The sequence below is a fragment of the Scophthalmus maximus genome, chromosome 18, assembly GCF_022379125.1.
Source record: "Scophthalmus maximus strain ysfricsl-2021 chromosome 18, ASM2237912v1, whole genome shotgun sequence".
Classification (NCBI taxonomy): Eukaryota; Metazoa; Chordata; class Actinopteri; order Pleuronectiformes; family Scophthalmidae; genus Scophthalmus; species Scophthalmus maximus.
Genome location: NC_061532.1, coordinates 18,147,501 through 18,163,632, shown reverse-complemented (window position 1 = coordinate 18,163,632; position 16,132 = coordinate 18,147,501). Strand labels below are relative to the sequence as shown.

Sequence of the window (16,132 nt, the reverse complement as noted above, 5' to 3'; positions counted from 1 at the left end):
TTTAAACTCTTAGCTGTTTTAGCTTTACGAAATGTAGACTCTTCAGTCCATCACTTTCAAATAGATTCTGTTCCTTAGATTAGATTGGAGCTGAGATTATGTTCGATTATACTGTAAGTCATTAGAAAACAGGTTGAAACAATCTATACCAATTTCCACAAGGTTACTTTTTAATGTATATCTTGTTTTTTTGACCATCAGTCCAGAGGTATGATATAAAACTGAAGAAAAAAGGCAAATCTTGAAATTGAAGAAGTTTTATTGTTAAATGATTTAAACAATTAATCTCTTATTAAAAGTTGTTGCCAAATTAATTTAGATTCAAGATTTTAGATCAGATTAAATTTTACTGTCATGTTGAGCACTGTCCAAAAACAGTAGTAAAGTGCAGAGTAACGTATATTCAAATAAAATATGTTCATATGTGCAGTATGAACAGAATTGACAAGTATTGGCAGTATGAATACGCTAAAGACGTTAAATCAAGTATTGTAAAAACAGTAAAGTGAATACACTTTGGACAGATATGTACAGAAGGGACTGTGGTGATGATATGAATATATTACAGGTGAAACTTAACACATCCTCTGTTTAAAGTACTTTAAAGGATATGATTTTATTTACTGTATGTTTTTTGTGCTTTATATTGTAGGGATCTTCTTCTTGTACCTGCACTTGTAGTCACTTGTCTTTCTTCTACTGTCTTCCTCTTCTTTAGTTTCTGTTTCTGTTTGTTCCTCAGTTTTGTTTTCCTTTCCTTATGTAATCTCTTCACGCGAAAAACTTGCGTGAACAATTCTGTTCATACTGCACATATGAACATATTTTATTTGAACATACATTACTCTGCACTTTACTACTGTTTTTGGACAAAAATAAGTCATTATAATCACACTCCTCTCACTTTCTTTTTTCACTGTGGGTATTTCATGTCAGAAAATGTCATTTCACTCCATCGCAAAAAATGCCAGAAGACAAACATCCCCCCCAAAAAATGTTCAGTAAGCTCCCCAGATATTCACATTCAACTGATCCAAAATAAAATTGAATGTCTCACAAAGAGTACTTTTCATTTTAAGGAACACATAAAAGACTGGATGGAATCAATGGCTAACATTTTTCTTTCTTTTTCTTTTTCTCACCTTTTCACAATTTATAAGCATTTAATTTTGAATTCATTACAGTCATAATTTCAGTTTTCAGCTCTTACGCAACCCCTTAGTATACCTAATATCTAAGGTATTGTACATATCTTATGTCTACATCTATATGTTCATATCTGCGTTAATAAGAATACAAATAAATCGTGTCATGTGGCTTGAATTGGGCCCCGAGTCCACTGCGCTGTCGTCCTGTACGGAGTGTGTACTGTACGTGTGGGGGAGGCTGACGAGGTGTGTGTGCTTGTTAGAGTGCATCCTTTTCATCCCTCACCACTCACTTTACCTTCATGTTGGAAGAGCCGCACGCCGAGGAAGACCCGACCGTGACCCGCCATTCAATACTACTCCACCAGTGTTCCGTCCAAGGACAGCAGCCGCGTGTGTGTGTCTGTCGTACCTGTTGCCTGTGTCCACTATTTACACTGTGTGTGTACGCATGTGAGTGCATGGACAATGTGTTGGTGCTACAGTGTGCAGTTTTTACAGTTACAATTATTAAAGGTCACACATACAAGGTTTTAAACATCAACATCGAAGTCAACAGTTGCTGTGTAAAGATTTAGGTTGAGTAGTTGTGTCGTTCGGAGCAGACTGTGTGTGTGTGTGTGTGTGTGTGTGTGTGTGTGTGTGTGTGTGTAGTAGTAGTAGTAGTAGTAGTAGTGCGTTCACAACAAACGCAAGTTTTTCTCGTGAAGAGATTACATAAGGAAAGGAAAACAAAACTGAGGAACAAACAGAAACAGAAACTAAAGAAGAGGAAGACGGTAGAAGAAAGACAAGTGACTACAAGTGCAGGTACAAGAAGAAGATCCCTACAATATAAAGCACAAAAAACATACAGTAAATAAAATCATATCCTTTAAAGTCCTTTAAACAGAGGATGTGTTAAGTTTCAAAGTTCATTATAATCACACTCCTCTCACTTTCTTTTTTCACTGTGGGTATTTCATGTCAGAAAATGTCATTTCACTCCATCGCAAAAAATGCCAGAAGACAAACATCCCCCCCAAAAAATGTTCAGTAAGCTCCCCAGATATTCACATTCAACTGATCCAAAATAAAATTGAATGTTGCGCTGATTAAAAACGTCTGGTTCGCTTTCATTTTTGAAACAAAAAATTAAACATTTACAAAGTCTCACAAAGAGTACTTTTCATTTTAAGGAACACATAAAAGACTGGATGGAATCAATGGCTAACATTTTTCTTTCTTTTTCTTTTTCTCACCTTTTCACAATTTATAAGCATTTAATTTTGAATTCATTAAAATTAATCTTTACACCAGGTATAGCAAGGGCAGCGTTTTGAAAAGATGGTTGAATATATCCATTTATTTCATTAAATTGTTTTTTATTCATTATGTGGTGGTTTTGATAGAATAACTTCTGTGATGACCTTCTAATGGAAAACCTTGAGGGGTTCAGGGACTGCTTGTTGGCGGGATCAGACTTTTGTGTGAGTTTGTCATGGGGACAGAAATCCACTAGCTGAATATAGATTTAAGGTAAATGCAGTGTACACTATTTTAATAAAACCTAGCAGGCTGGAATGTAAATCTTCTCCTACTGAAAATCCAAATACGTCAGGCTTTTGCTTTTGGTAAGAATGTTTAATAAAAACAGTTAATAAAGCTTTTTTTTTTTTTTACCATTGGACTGTATCCAAATTTTGAGGAGTAATCAGCCTAAGTTAGTGTTTTAGTGACAATGTTTTTGGTTCCAAATACACACTTCCGAAATTGATTTTAGGTATACCCCACCGATTTAATCATCAGAGTAAATGCAAAACAAACTGACATAGACTAATCAGTCTAAAATAATTAATTTAGTTCTTCATATGTATACTTTTATTTAAGTTAAGTAAATATAGGGTTTATTTGGATGTGTTTTAGTGACAATGTTTTGATTCCAAATACACAATTTGTTAAAAATATGTATTTTAGGTATACCCCAGCGATTTACACATCAGAGTGGATGCAACTAACTGACATAGACTAAACAGTCTAAAATAATTAAATTTAATTCCATATACTGTACTTACATCATTAAACTTCTACATATCTGAATACTTTCAATTAAGTTAAGTAAATATAGGTATAATGAATGCAGTAAACTGAATTGTGTGTATTTACTTTAGAATTCGACTTTTGTAACTAGTTTATTTTCAGATTAAGACTTTAGATTTAAAAAATACAATACAGAAATTTTAAATTAGAACATACCCGTCCGCCAAGGCCGAACAACCCTACACATGAATGTCTAGTTCTTATAGTAGACATATAAAAGCAAAAAGTGTGGTTTGATAAACCTAAATTATTTATGTCGTGATTAATTTATGCCACGCCCAGTGCAGTCAAAATAATTATATTGGAAAAATACTTTTCCATTATAAAATTTAAGTAATTAAAACTAACCACTTTGCGTGGCTACAACAGTAAACGTTACGTTAAAAAAGTTGTATAAATCCTTTAAGCTCATCTGAGATACTCTTGAAGTTTTCTTAACACTGTTTTAACTACAACATACATGTGAACTTTTTTCCCATTCCTGCCAAATAAAAGTGAAGGGAGAAGCAACAAACTGAATCTAGGTTGGGCGGACTTGTTAAATAGAAAAGTATGAAATTATGTGGTGGTCCACAATAATAACAGCGGAGTCTACCATCACAAAATGGGGGGCGGGGCGGGGGGGGGTCAATAAAAGATTTGACAATATTAATTTAAAAAGCTGGAAGTAATAAGAGAAAAAGTTTCCATCAATCTTGAAAATTCTTTAAAGAAATTGTAAGTGACGTAGACAATGGCTGTCCTTGGCTCTCATAACCCATCTCCTCACTTTAAACTGTCCACTCGGCTTGCTTATTTCAAAACCTCCTCTGTGCAAAGCCATTAGCAGCAGTGACACAGAAACAGACGAGACATACCGAGGTGGATCGTGGCTGAAGAGCAGCTTTCACTCTCCGGCTAATCCGCCCATTCTTTGTTTCTCCTTGTCCTTTTATTCACCTATCTCCCTCTCCTCTTCATGTCGTTGCAGCTCAGCGCAGTTAGCATTCAACACAACTTTAAAAAGCAACTTAGTGCGCCATAAAGGAGGAAAACAGCTTTTATGTGTGAATGCCTTCATAGAAACCATTACCAGCCCATAAAGAGAGTTCTCTGACACAAGGCTGTGAGAGTTTTAGATAATTACAAATGGCTGCGTTTCATAAAGGGCCAATCCAGGCATTGATGCGATGGCGAGGCTTTAACTATCGACTGCTAATGGGGAAAAAAAGGATTCACCAATGAATACGTCAATGTAAGCATTAACAAAAGAAAAAAGGGTAATTGTGTTAGTTGCGCTGCTTCAGCTCCGTTTCTTTAAGCCTGATATGAACTGATGCGCGGTGGGTCAACGAGATGCTAAGTGGTGATAATATCATGTAAGTTGTGCCGTATTAAATTGATAATAATAGACACAAGCAGTTTAGAAGATGTGTACATGTTATTTGGAAAACATAAAAAAGGCACGAAATGCACATACAGTATACCTCTCAGTATACCTGAGCTGCCATTTTGAAGCCTCGAGTTTTATATTTTGATCAGATGGACTCATGATCCGCTATGTTGTTGTTTTTTGCAACCGGACGTAAAATTGGGGTTGGGGCCTGACTGAAAGCTTGTCCACCTACACCTAAAGCCATGCAGTGATTGGACGGACCAGCTGTCAATCACACTGTATCCACGCTCCAATGTTTACGGTGCCTAATCGTCTATTTTACTGTAAACAAGACCATGATGTACAAAATGAACATCATGCTGTTATTGAAGAAGACTTGAAACTAGAGATTGAACCATAAACTCCTCAGGAAAAACCTTTACTGACATCATAAATCAAGTGAGAAGTAGCAGAGTCTTTTTCTCATAGGCTTCTATAGAAACGACCAGGGGAGTCGCCCTCTGCTGGTCAGTCCAGAGAATACGGCCTTCAGGCACTTTCCGCACTGGCTTCACTTTCCGGACCCGGTGACTTTACGTCCATTGTTAAACACAGTCTGTGAGCGTCCGTGCACTGATCTGACACAATGGATCAAAACTGAGGCCAACAACGACCTTGTTGCAGCAAATTAGAATTGAGAGAATAAAAGACGGGACTTAACGCTGCCCCACTTTAAATATTGTGTTCATAGGTTCAAATGAATATCACTCAGTCGAATCATTTCGTTCAGAAAGACGAAGTCATGGACTTATTAGCTTTTTCTATCTTATTAACTCGTCTTATGTTTAATAAACCTCCGCCACATGTACCCTCCTCAGTACAACTCCCCCCCTGCCCCGTTCCTGCTCCTCACCCTGCTCCCTTGCTCCCTTGCCTCCTCGGTGGGGCGGGACCCCCGGGTGCCGCTGCTCCTGTCCTGGGCGCTGACAGGCCCAGCTGTCTCCTCTCTTTCTGTCTTTCTTTTCTTTTTTTTTTTGCCCTTGGCTGTCGCTCATTAATTTCCACCAAAGGGCCCCTGAGCGACAGCTCTGCCTCATAGTGACCATACTTGGAAAAGTGGGTGCTCAGCGGACAAACGCGCGCGCACGCACACACACGCACGCACGCACACACACACGCGCGCGTGGAATACAAGAGGACACATAAGTCATGAGCGAGAATCCAAACACAACGTGTGCATTGCAAAGATTTTTCTTGAACAGACGCAGATTTAATTGCTAATTTTTTGCTTTTTGTGCCTTTTATCTTGTAAAAAAAAAAAAGAAAGAAAATATTTTCTGTTGCTGCAATGAACGTAGAAGCAGAAGTATAACGTTAACCTGTAACGGCAACTGTGGAAATTATACAGGCATGAACTGTAGCTACTGTAGGTTTGGAAATATCTACCAATAAATGCCTCGGCAGATACTGTACAGAACAAGTTGTACATTTACAGGGTCAGGGGTTTGCTACTGTGATATGATGTCAAGTCGTGTGTGTGTGCGCGTGTGTGTGTGTGTGTGTGTGTGTGTGTGTGTGTGTGTGGGTCGGCCCTGGCCACGCTGCCTCTCGGAGCTATGTAAATTAGATCTGTTAATGAATGTTTCCTTTCATCACATACAAGTGCAAAGTAACTATGCCGTCTATGCCCACCTTGCCTCTCCGTTGCCCCCCCCCCCCCCCCCCCCCCCCCGGCTTGTGCCAAGCATTCAGACCAAATGAAAATATACACGGGCTGAACCACGCCTGGCATCCCCTCTTAACAAGCTGCAGGAGCAGCGCGAGGCACGGCCGCTATGCCGCAGGGAATCCGGAGAATCTCCGCCGCTCGGAGCCGTTGTCGGACCGAGCACGGGGCGACAGGCGCTGTGGGTTTCCATCCGACGGCAATCTGAGCAGAAGAAAGAGACAGTATTAGGTACATGCCCCCCCCGTCAGCTTCACAAGCATCAAAAGACGCTCGGTAACTGGAAGGAATATGTCAATTATGAGTTCATACGCGGGAGGTTGACAGGCCCATATTTGCCGTACCTGGTGATTTCTGAGAACAAAGAGAAGCAGAAGGTGCTTCGAGTTTGAGAAAATGGCACAAATGATGAGACAATATTAGAAACTGTTGAGAATTCGTGGGAGCTGCTGCTCCCTCGCACTTTCCACCATCGCCTCCAGATTCCCTACATATTAATTCATAAAGTCCTCTTTGATAGCTACTTTTTAGTTGTGCAGTTTGGAGCAGAGACGCATTTCATATCGTGTAACACGCATTTCAATTTGGGACTAAAGCGCTGTACGTGAAACACAGTGATTAAAAACTCCGCTGACGCAACAGACGCGATCACAGCAGCTTTAGACGACAGTGACTGAGAACAAACTGTACGAGAAGAGCGATGAGTTTTACTGTCGCACAGTGAGGAACTGAATAAAGTCAAAAAACTGGACACATATTAAAAACTGAAAAACTAGTATATGGAGAAAACAAAGGACATACAGTCAAATCCCCTTTGATTTGTGATTCATCAGCCAAAACGTCCTGAAGTGTTTGACGAAGCCTGATAGAAAATGATCTTTAACTCGGATCTTTCCCTAAAGCCCAAACCAAGTCCTTTTGAAGAACGTCAGCCGTGGCACAGTCACATCGTTTATGGGGTTTAATTAACCATATTCCCCTGTTATTACATATCACACCTTTTTGTAATGAGTATTCTTTATATTACTCTTTTCTAAATTTTATTCAGTTGGTCTAAATGTATCTTAGAATTATTATTGCTTTGTCTTTAATTACTTTCTGAACGACTTTATTTTTGCAACTACAGAAAAGTGTTTTCCCCACTACTGCACTTTGTCTCACCCGTGTGACAATAGAACATTTTGAATCTTGGAACTTTGAGGACTTTTGTCACACTTTTTTGGTTTGCTTTGTTTTCCTTCATTGGTTTCGAAAATGTAATAATAATAATAATAATAATAATTATTATAATATTGTATTAACGAGACAAAAACAAGAAAAACAAATGAATTGAATGGAACTCTCCGACAACATCCGATCCTTGGATTTGCACTTGAACCGCTTGGATTAAAAACCAAAAGGTTCAATTAGCATCGCGCCAACAGAGCCGACGTGACACCGGCTCAACGTTGACACCGCGCAGCAGCAGAGTGTGGACGAGCTCCACGTTCGGCTCCAGAAACCCCATCATCAGCAGCGGCGGCGGCGGCGGCGGCTCCCGGATGAGGTTACCGCCGTTAAAACTGTGCCACATTTGTCGGATAGTTTCCCTGCGTGACACAGATTCCTGACACGAATCCTCCCGCTGGTGTCCCAGTGAAAAAAAAAGAGAAGAAAAAGAAGTGAACGGCGCAGCTTGTCGGCCAAGCGAGGAATTCCGCCCCTCGCCGCGGCGAGAGGAATTCGCGGCTTGTCACAGTTCGTCTTCGGCGTGAGAACATGAGACTCGGCCCCCGGGTCGCTTCGATTGTGCCGAGGGAGCGAGAGAAAAGTTCCCAGACGTACCAGATGCACAGCACGCGGTCAGAGTGCTGGGGAGACTCCACTCAACTGCCTCACTGGGGCGCAGGACGCCGCCCGTCCTCCAAATCAAATCGTTTCCTCACGCGAAGGCTCTTGTTCTTTCGGCTCCTGGTCCGAACCAACCAGGGCCTTGTGGCGGGGCGGGGGGCGGGGGGGGCGGGGGGGGGGGGGGTCTTCTTCCGGCTTCCTCCCGTCCGGTCCAGACACATGCAGATCGGGGTCAGGGTTCACTTGAGCCTCTAAATTCACCGCAGGTGTGAATGTCCGCGTGTCTGTGCGCGATGACGGACGGCCGGCGAGCGGCAGGATCGTGGAATCAGGTCCGATCCCGTTTCCCCCCCGAGCCGCGAAAGTCCGCGTCCCGACGACGGTTGGTTCATGCGACGCCGGAACGCCGAAGACAACAACGGACGCCGCGAACGAAGTGTGCTGTGTTTGTGTGTCTCGACAACACATCCTGTCTCGTCTCAACAATATTTGAATAGTAACAAGAGCGTCAGATGTGACCCTTTGTCTTACTAATCTACCTGGAGCCAAGTAAATGTTCGCAAAAAAAATTGACACGCCATCCGTCAAAATTTGCACCATTAGTCGAAAGTTTTACGGAAGATTGTGCTACTTTGCCCTGAATTTCCTCGGTCGGAAACCCCTCCTCCGATTATTCGGACGCCACGTGAATGCGCCATTAGTGTTGTACGGATTAGAACTTTGACGGGATGATGGCGTGACACACCCTCGTGAACATCATCGTCGCCGCTGGAATAGTTTGAAATGTCAAACGGAGCCACGGAGCATGATGAGAAAACACACACGACAGAAGTAACTACCAATGCCACTGGTCTCACGGGAACTCTCTGGTCTCCGCGGCACCTTGTGTTCTCCCAGCGGCCCCGCGACGCCACCTCCCGCTCATCGAGGCCGACACTATGAAGGATCCCCTCGACCCCCCCGGAGCTCGCGCTGCAAAATACTGGGACAATGTTTCAGTTTTGAAATCTTAACCAGCGTTCTTAACCGTAGTTTGTCGTTTGCTCGTTCAAGATGTGAACGCTTTAAGGCCGGAAAAAGCGATTCGCCACTGTTTCACATTCACGTGATGAAACGTGGGTCAAACTATTTCTCTTCATCCGTCAACAGGACAAGCATTTCAATTATATTCTATCTGCGCTTGTGTGTGTGAGTGTGTGAGAGTGTATGTGAGAGTGTGTGTGTGTGTGTGTGTGAGAGTGTGTGTGTGTGCTAGAGTGAGCGTGTGTGTGTGTGTGTGAGAGTGTGTGTGAGAGTGAGTGTGTGAGAGTGAGTGTGTGTGTGTGAGAGTGAGTGTGTGTGTGTGTGTGTGTGTGTGAGTGTGTGTGTGTGTGCTAGAGTGAGCGTGTGTGAGTGTGTGTGTGTGTGTGTGTGTGTGATCTTTGGTCCTGTGACTGGCAACAAGACTCCTCTGCCAGCCGTCCGGCCACCATCTTGCAATGTTTAAGCGTGAGGTCAGTCTCCCATTTTTCTGTGTGTGTGTGTGTGTGTGTGTGTTAGAGAGAGAGAGAGAGAGAGAGAGAGAGAGAGAGAGAGAGAGAGAGAGAGACACCTGCCTGCAGTGTGACAGCTCTATGAGCGTCCTCATGAATCACAAATCATGTGGTTCCCCTCACCTCATGTACCAAAGTTAGAAACGGCCCTGAAACCTGGTCGTGTGTGTGTGTGTGTGTGTGTGTGCGTGTGCGTGCGTGTGTGTTGCAACTGAAACCCTAGTAGAGCAGCAGAGGGACATGGGAGGAACCAGGAGTCGGACGCTCGCGGGGGGTTGTTGTTGTGTGTGTGTCGGGGAGAGGCCGAGGTCGTGTGAAGGGTTTGACGGTGGAAACACGGAGCAGTGACTCGTCTTGTTGTTCTCATTTCGCTCAGAGCAGAATGGGCCAGAGGTCAAATGTAGCCTGTAATCTCAAGTGTTACCTCGCGCTCCGTGTCTTTTCTGTTATCTTTGCACGTCTCCGTGTTCGGTGTCGACGCCCTTGTGCTGTGATTCTCCTCGTTCTTCCTGCCGACTCGTTTTCACCTCCACTCGGCGACTCGCCCCATGAACCGTCACCAGAAGACGATCCGTCGTGAACGCAGGAACCAAACCCGGCTCATTAGGATGCTCTCTCTGGGGACGTTCCCATCACAACACATTTGATCTCAATCCTCCATCCTCCATCCTGCTCCCCGCCCCTCCCCGCCCCGCCCCGCCCCGCCCGTCTCTTCTTGCCGTCGCACCTCTCTCCATCTCACCTGCCGTTGATTAGCCTGGATGGCCGTCGAGGACAAAAGGGCGGAAGGGGGGCGGCGGGCTACATTCTCGTTACCAGGCGTCGGGCTCCGGGGGGCCGAAGAGAAAAACGGGCCCCGCACTTGTTGGAGACATATCCCATCAGCCCTGGAGTTCCGGGCCGCGGAAGCCCGTCGCTAAGAAGTCACCCGGCCACAATTCGAAACGGCACAAAGGCCTGGTAATTATGCCATGCAAAATGAAAAGCATTTCATCAAACATTTCTGGCATTGCCGCTCCGCTCCTCTCTGCGTGTTTTTTTCCGGATGCCGAGCTGAAAAGCGTTTCTTTTTGTTTCGTCTCTCCGTCTCGCCGCCGCCGCCGCCCCCCCGTCACCCCGCGGGAGGCTTTTAATTAGAACCGTCTCGTTGGCCACATCTTCGCCGCGCCTTAATTAAGAAGAATCATCTTCACCCTCTCGTCATTGTGCCGCCGTGGAGAAAAGGAGCGTCGCCTCTCTTGTCATCTACTCAGTTTTTTTTTTTCTCCCTTCGTGATAAGGAAGGTCTCCTTTCTCTCTTTCCGTGAAGGTTTTCTTTGAATCGGCGGCTAAAGAGGGAGCGGGGAAGCGGGAGAGGCCGGGTGATGAAAAGACCCGCGCTTCACCGAGGACCTAGGAGCCACCTGATAAATTGGCTTGTTAAGGGGGGAGGAAAGATCACTATGTGACATACTCCGTCCATTCAGCTCCCGGTAACACAGGTGCAAGACAGACAACGGACAAATGGGAATCAATCACGATCGTGCCGTGGCTGGTCCTCGTATTGGTACACAAATGCTGACGAGCACTCAGCCGGGCGGTTGATCAATTCAATTTCTTTAGTCGCAAACGCTCAATTTGAGCGATTGCTGCGTGTGCATGAACACACACACACACACACACACACACACACACACACACACACACACACACACACACACACACAGGCACACACACACAGAGGCAGACTGATAGAAAATCAAATGTTTCACAGGCCAAGGAGGGTCGAACGCGCGTCTATCCCAAGGCCAATGTCTCCTGCACTGTGTGAATTGGAGAGTGGGGCCAATGAAAAGCTGTGAATAAAGGGTGTGTGTGTGTGTGTGTGTGTGTCTGCGAGCGTGTTTGTGTGCACACCCTATTACCCAGACACATCCCGCATTGTGCCGGAGGATGACTCGCCGCGGTGAACACTGGGAGACGAGAGGGAGGGCGGGTTTGATATATCTGCGGGGAAAGGGAAACAAAAACAGACGTGGGGGAGGGGTTGAGAGATGGAGGGAAACATAAGGGATGGATATAGATGGATGGATGGATGGGTGGAGGGGAGTGTGGGGGGGAAGCATATGTACCAAAAGGGTTGGACAGCGCTTCTTTTCTGTCAGTCTCCAAGCAACTCACAATAGAAGGTCAGAGAAGAAGCAGAGGAGGGACCCGACAATACAGAAATACAGAATACTCCTTTATTGAGCCTCAGACAGACAGGTAGGCATGACACCCACGCACACACACATACACACACTCACGAAGTGGGCTCTCTAGACCCGGCCTGGTCGGCCTTAATCAGAACGTTAAATAAAACATCTTGCACTAGAAATCTAGAAATTCAGTTTTCATACCGACGCAATCAGAATCCGTTTTTTCTTCCCCTCTGTCGCCAAACGATCATTTCACAAAAAATTATATGATGCGAAGATGCTGTTCAATCAACTGACCCTAATTTAGCAATGTGATTTTTTTTTTTACTTCAGCGTAAAATATACATCACAATTTTGTCACGTCAAAAAATAAATGTACCAACCGACATGGTAGTGACATAATAACACATTGGCCTACTGTTTAATTTCCCTAGTTGCTGCTGAACGTGTTGGGTCTTTATCTTGTTTTACTGCATTTTAAGGAATTTTATTCAATTGTATTAACTTTGATTTTTAATGGCTGGGTTTCATTTTACCATTTAACCCTACTTTTACAGCACTGTGTGAGGTGCATAAAGATAAAAAGTTTGCTCAAATAAGTTAAATAAGCGTACAATTGAACAGATATATATGTATATATGTATATTTTTTTTTATCTAACGTTTTAAAATGTGGCGATAAGAGGTTTTTCGGTGGTCCCTTCTGCAACAGTGGGACTCAGACTAACACTACATCCACTTCTCCTCCAAACTCCGTTAAATGACATCGCTGATCACCGTCTCCATAAGGTGACATATTAACTGTGCACAAGTAACTCATACGACCCGGCTTCAAAACCACCGAACTATCCCTTTAAGTGTTAAGAGCTTGTACTACTACTACTAAAAATCCCCGGAGATCAGCGGGCTCATAGATATTCAAAACGGGCCTCTGGCCCCCGCCATCACGCCGTGATCCAGACATGCTGGTGTTTGATCAGGAACATTGAGTGATGCACCTCGCCTGCGCGGCTTCATACCTTTATATACTCCTGCCACACGATTGGCTGATCAAAGAACGCGGAGCCGCATTGACAAGCCCGACGGATAGTACCACCGGCGTGGTCGGCGCTGTCGGAGGTCAAGAGGTTCAAGCCGTCGCATCTGTTCGCAGCACGCCGGAGGGGTCATCAGTCACTGCGGCGGGCCTTGGATCTCTTTCGGGAAAGAAGGTGAAACTTGTAAATGACTTTCACCTTAAAAAAAAAAGGAAATAAATCCTCTCAAGGACCTCAGACGAGTGGATTTGCGGTGGTAAGCGATGTCATTATGAAGACTAAGGGAGTTTGGGCTGCTTTGGAGGACACTACTACTACTGTAGTAGTACTGTAGTACTACTGTTAAAAGGGAGTTTTTTCGCCAAGTGCTTTGCCCATTGTGGGATTTGTTGGGTTTTCCCTGTAATATTGTAATATTGACCTCACTATGTAAAGTGCCTCGAGACAATGTATGTTGTGATATGGCGCTGAACAAATAAAATTGAATTGAAATTGAATTGAACTACTTCATGGCACTTGTTGAAATCTTGAATAGTTGTGAAAATGTTTGCTTCGCGTTGAAAATACAGTTCGATGAATTTTTCGAAAATAAATTGCATAGCAATGTGGATTGAATCCAAAATATTTCAAAGTACATAAGGATATTGTTATTCTTCAGGGCCGCGTCCATTAATACAATCACCAAAGACCCGCATGAGTTTCTCCATCAGCCTCTTTTTTCAACGAGAAGGACGAATGTCTATTACCATTTCACTTGTCCTCCCACTCACGCGTTCGTGGAACATCTGAAAGTTGTCGGCAGGCTGATGGCTCTCCGGTGCTCAAAGACGAGGCTTCTTCCTGGTGGCTGGCGGCAGGTGTCTTCTTCTCTCCACCGAGACCGGCGGGGACAAAAAAAACCTGGCTGTTGTTCGCTCAAGGACGAACAAATAAAATCACACTTCTTTGACCCCCTTCGGCGAGAGGGTTGTGTAGAGGGGAAGCATTTCTATGAGGTATAGATTCTTCCAGCACAGTGTCCATTAGCAGGACGGGCTGAAATGTAATTCCGATGCATTAAGTGGCGTTAACAAACGCGAGGTTACCATGAGGATTGTCTGCCTTTCTTGTGAAAGGCCGGCAGACAACGAGACTCTCGGTGCCCTTGGGCCGAGTGAATTCCTGTTCACTTTTCATTTTTGCATCCATATGATCATAACGTCGTGTAGAGGCGAGCTTAGAGAGAAGTGTCACTTTAGTACCTCAGCTATTAGCAGCTCTTGTGGTGACTCATCTTCACACAGGTTTCAGGACCCCGGCCAGGTCAACCCTACCCGTTGCCTCTCCAGCTTCCTGTTTCCTCGTGTCCGAGGGTGTCTGGCCAGCTCGTGCCCTTAGGACCCAAACAATCAGAGGTTTAGTACATAGTCATAGGATATGTAGTCCCTCCAGCCAGTTCTGGGTCTACCTCCAGGTCACGCGCCCGGTAAACCTCCAACGGAAGGCGCCCGGGTGGCGTCCTGACAAGACGCCCGAACCCCCTCAACTGACCCCTCCCTGTACTCCGAGCTCCCTCCGGACCTCCGAACTCACCGTATCCATACGGAGGAAGCTCATTCCTGGCTGCTTGTATTCACGATCTCATTCTTGCGGTCATTTATTTTCCCTTAGAAATCCCCTTTGTTGCAGCGTAAGCACGATCGGATCTTTGGGCACGTTTCAGCCGCTGAGATTTCTGGTTTAAGGTTAAACAGTTGACATGAAGCAGAAAAAAGACAAAACCCTTGTGGGTTCCACCTTCTTATTATGTATCATCAAATCCTCACATTTGAGAGGCTGGAACCAGCCAACAGTTGGCGGTTAATTGGTGGAATACAATCACTCGATTGTCGAGATAGTAGCGGATTCATTTCTCTGTTGATTGACCTAATTAGATAATGAGCTAATCACTGTAAAGAAACACTATCGGACACCGAAGGGAGGATTTCCAATGAATCTGAATCAAAGCAGGTTTGAGCTCCGTCCGTGTTTTCTTCCTTCCATCCGAGGAAAGACCGAAGCACTCCTGACTCCAGCTGCGTGAACGGCATCGGGTTATAAAAGCTCATGAAAAAACAAAAGGACAGATGGAGTAAAATGCCTATGATACTTTATATATAAAAGTATCACATATATATATATACGATTTTAATATTTTATGTCAGATTTTAGCTCTGAGGTTTTTGCCTTGTTTTGTGTTGCATCAGGGACCTTTGGTCTTTCTGAGCAGCAGGACAAAGTTATGGCACATACAAAGAATTTTTCATATTCATTCAGATGACCGAACAAAAGATTGCAATTAAAGCCGTAAAGAGCAGCGAGAGCTTTTCCCCTCAGTTTTGTGCGGCGTGAGAGAGCGAAGCGACAAGTCATCCACTGGAAGTGTCACTGAACTCTGGTGATGTCACACTCCTGCTGCTCTTCAGAGCCGTGACGTGGCGTCTGCACTGTTTTGAAAAAAAACCCACAAGATCACTTCTTTTAAAAAAAAAAGCAGAAAAACACGTCCATTCAAATGGTCTTGTGTGCATCTCGCAGAGTAAAACAACGGGGGCGGTTTCGCTTTGACTCTTAAAGGAAGCGTTCGTACTCAAAAACCCACACTTGAGTGAACGTAAAGGACGCTTGGGATAAAAGTTGGACAGAAAGAAATGATTTAATCACAAGGCCGCTGAGCGACGGACCGATCGGAAAGGCGGCGACGATTTCAACTCAGGAGTTGATGCTTTTTATACGGCAAGAGTGAGTGTGTGAAGTCCAGGTGTTACTCGTCTTGCGGGGACCTAAATATGTTACACTATGGGGACGAGCCCCTACAAGGTAAATCATGGTGTCGTCTATTATTATTAATTTATTATTATACAGATATGTGACCTGAAAACCGTATTTGTTGTGGAATGCTGATTTTAATTGTCTGTGATTTGTATGTTTTTTGTGAAGCTGCATCTGAAAGGTGCTATATAAATAAAATTATTATTATTGTTATTAAAGTTTTTTAAGGAGAAGTTCAAGGTGAGGTTTAGGTTGAGAATGGGGTCAAGGGTCAGGGTCAAAAATTAGACATTGTCAATTGAAATAAGCATTGGAAAGAAATAATCATTTTAATTTTACTATATACAGATTACATAGAACAATACTGTTTATTATTATTATTAATAATAATAATAATAATAATAATGTATTACTCCTACTAAGATCAACGTTCATGTTTCACCCTGCAAACACCTGTTGA

The 16,132-nt window shown here is 43.9% G+C and overlaps 1 long non-coding RNA gene across 1 annotated transcript; it reads right to left on the bottom strand.

Annotated features, from left to right (window-relative positions):
• Positions 1–12,670: 12,670 nt before the first annotated feature.
• LOC118290700 lies at positions 12,671–14,259 on the bottom strand. The gene is made up of 3 exons (XR_004786480.2): positions 14,124–14,259; positions 13,629–13,746; positions 12,671–13,041 (listed from the first exon to the last, which is right to left on the bottom strand). It is a non-coding gene; the product is annotated as an uncharacterized LOC118290700 (long non-coding RNA).
• Positions 14,260–16,132: the final 1,873 nt, after the last annotated feature.